The 2500-nt window shown below is 45.3% G+C and overlaps 6 non-coding genes across 6 annotated transcripts; 3 read left to right on the forward strand and 3 right to left on the reverse strand.

Moving 5' to 3' along the window:
- The first annotated feature begins 45 nt into the window (after window positions 1–45).
- trnaa-ugc lies at window positions 46–117 on the forward strand. The gene has a single exon. It is a non-coding gene; the product is annotated as a tRNA-Ala (tRNA).
- Window positions 118–573: 456 nt separating this feature from the next.
- Window positions 574–667, reverse strand: trnai-uau. The gene is made up of 2 exons: window positions 630–667; window positions 574–609 (listed from the first exon to the last, which is right to left on the reverse strand). It is a non-coding gene; the product is annotated as a tRNA-Ile (tRNA).
- Window positions 668–784: 117 nt separating this feature from the next.
- On the forward strand, window positions 785–858 carry trnat-agu. Its single transcript has one exon. It is a non-coding gene; the product is annotated as a tRNA-Thr (tRNA).
- Window positions 859–1652: 794 nt separating this feature from the next.
- trnas-gcu lies at window positions 1653–1734 on the reverse strand. The gene has a single exon. It is a non-coding gene; the product is annotated as a tRNA-Ser (tRNA).
- Window positions 1735–1837: 103 nt separating this feature from the next.
- trnaa-ugc lies at window positions 1838–1909 on the forward strand. Its single transcript has one exon. It is a non-coding gene; the product is annotated as a tRNA-Ala (tRNA).
- Window positions 1910–2362: 453 nt separating this feature from the next.
- On the reverse strand, window positions 2363–2456 carry trnai-uau. The gene is made up of 2 exons: window positions 2419–2456; window positions 2363–2398 (listed from the first exon to the last, which is right to left on the reverse strand). It is a non-coding gene; the product is annotated as a tRNA-Ile (tRNA).
- Between the last annotated feature and the right edge of the window lie 44 nt (window positions 2457–2500).

Below are 2500 nucleotides of genomic sequence, written 5' to 3' on the forward strand. Positions count from 1 at the left end.
AATGAAAGGGGGTCAATTGCTCACACTGCTGCACACCTTTCACTCGGGGATGTAGCTCAGTGGTAGAGCGCATGCTTTGCATGTATGAGGCCCCGGGTTCAATCCCCGGCATCTCCAACCCATGTTTTCTTCTCCCTTGATTAGAATCATATTTTGTGATCAGAAGCAAACTCTTACACCGCCTTTCAGGCTTTTTCAAATATTCATGCATTCATTCATTCAATCTATCTTTTCATTTGTAAATACATACATACACATATATATACACGCGCACACACAAACATATATATACACAGACACACACACACACACATATATATATATACACACACACACACACACACACACACACACACACACACACACACACACACACACACACACACACACACACACACATACATAATATGTATGTATGCGTGTGCAGATACATACACATATACACATACATAAGTATATGTATGTCTGCGTGTGCAGATTTTATTTTATTCGTATTTTCTATCAATCTCACACTTGATGAACATTGTCGTTGAAGCAAAACCTATTGGAATAAGCTGACCGAGAAAAGGGGAGTGCTCCAGGTGAGCCTCGAACTCACAACCTCGGCATTGCTCCGCAGCATACTGCTGTATAAGTACCGCGCGCTAACCGATTGCGCCACTGGAGCGCCAACAAGAGCCAGCTGACAAACTTAGGAAATCCCACTAAATGGAAGGCACATCTTGGGACTGCAACAAAGCCCTTCACTTCTGCAAGCCAAGAAGTAAGGCACTGGCAACAGCAGGGCGTTGTGGCTTAGTTGGTTAAAGTGCCTGTCTAGTAAACAGGAGATCCTGGGTTCAAATCCCAGCAGCGCCTCAATGTCCTTGGTTTCTTTATTAACAACAACAACAGTAAAATGATGTATTTCAATTTTATTGTGTAAACGAAGGAGAAAATCTTGCGTGAGTGCTGGAACTGAGCCACAACCTTTTAATGACACCACACAGCTCAGCACAGTCCAACGCGCTAGCTGTAGTGCCCTAGAGCCAAACGCAGGTCGAGGCTGCACAGGGACAGAGAGCCCCAGGCCACGGAGGAAAAAGTGCCAAAAGCCAACAAGAACGGTCCAACGAGCTACCTGTAGTGCCACGGAGCCAAACACAGGTGATAGCTGCGCAGGGACGGAGAGCCCCAGGCTACAGTTCCTCAATGTTCTTGGTTTGTTTATTAAAAACAACAAGAATAGAAAGAAGATGTATTTCAATTTTAATGTGTAAACGAAGGAGAAAATCTTGCGTGAGTGCTGGAACTGAGCCACAACCTTTTAATCACACCACACAGCTCAGCACAGTCCAACGAGCTACCTGTAGTGCCCCAGAGACAAACACAGGTGATAGCTGCGCAGGGAAGGCGAGCCCCAGGCCACAGTGCCTCCATGTTCTTGGTTTGTTTATTAAAAAAAACAAGAATAGAAAGATGCATTTCAATTTTAATGTGCTAACGAAGGAGAAAATCTTGCGTGAGTGCTGGAACTGAGCCACAACCTTTTAATCACACCACACAGCTCAGCACAGTCCAACGCGCTAGCTGTAGTGCCCTAGAGCCAAACGCAGGTCGAGGCTGCACAGGGACAGAGAGCCCCAGGCCACGGAGGAAAAAGTGCCAAAAGCCGACGAGGATGGGATTCGAACCCACGCGTGCAGAGCACAATGGATTAGCAGTCCATCGCCTTAACCACTCGGCCACCTCGTCTGCTGGTTTACGAAAACCCTGGAACATGAGACCCTGGAACGGGAGAGGTTGCCTCACAAATGAAAGGGGGTCAATTGCTCACACTGCTGCACACCTTTCACTCGGGGATGTAGCTCAGTGGTAGAGCGCATGCTTTGCATGTATGAGGCCCCGGGTTCAATCCCCGGCATCTCCAACCCATGTTTTCTTCTCCCTTGATTAGAATCATATTTTGTGATCAGAAGCAAACTCTTACACCGCCTTTCAGGCTTTTTCAAATATTCATGCATTCATTCATTCAATCTATCTTTTCATTTGTAAATACATACACACACATATATATATATACACACACACACACAAACATATATATACACACACACACACACACACACATATATATATATACACACACACACACACACACACACACACACACACACACACACACACACACACACACACACACACATACATAAGTATATGTATGTATGCGTGTGCAGATACATACACATATACACATACATAAGTATATGTATGTCTGCGTGTGCAGATTTTATTTTATTCGTATTTTCTATCAATCTCACACTTGATGAACATTGTCGTTGAAGCAAAACCTATTGGAATAAGCTGACCGAGAAAAGGGGAGTGCTCCAGGTGAGCCTCGAACTCACAACCTCGGCATTGCTCCGCAGCATACTGCTGTATAAGTACCGCGCGCTAACCGATTGCGCCACTGGAGCGCCAACAAGAGCCAGCTGACAAACTTAGGAAATCCCACTAAATG

This window comes from Polyodon spathula, unplaced genomic scaffold (genome assembly GCF_017654505.1).
Source record: "Polyodon spathula isolate WHYD16114869_AA unplaced genomic scaffold, ASM1765450v1 scaffolds_2340, whole genome shotgun sequence".
In the NCBI taxonomy this organism is placed as follows: domain Eukaryota; kingdom Metazoa; phylum Chordata; class Actinopteri; order Acipenseriformes; family Polyodontidae; genus Polyodon; species Polyodon spathula.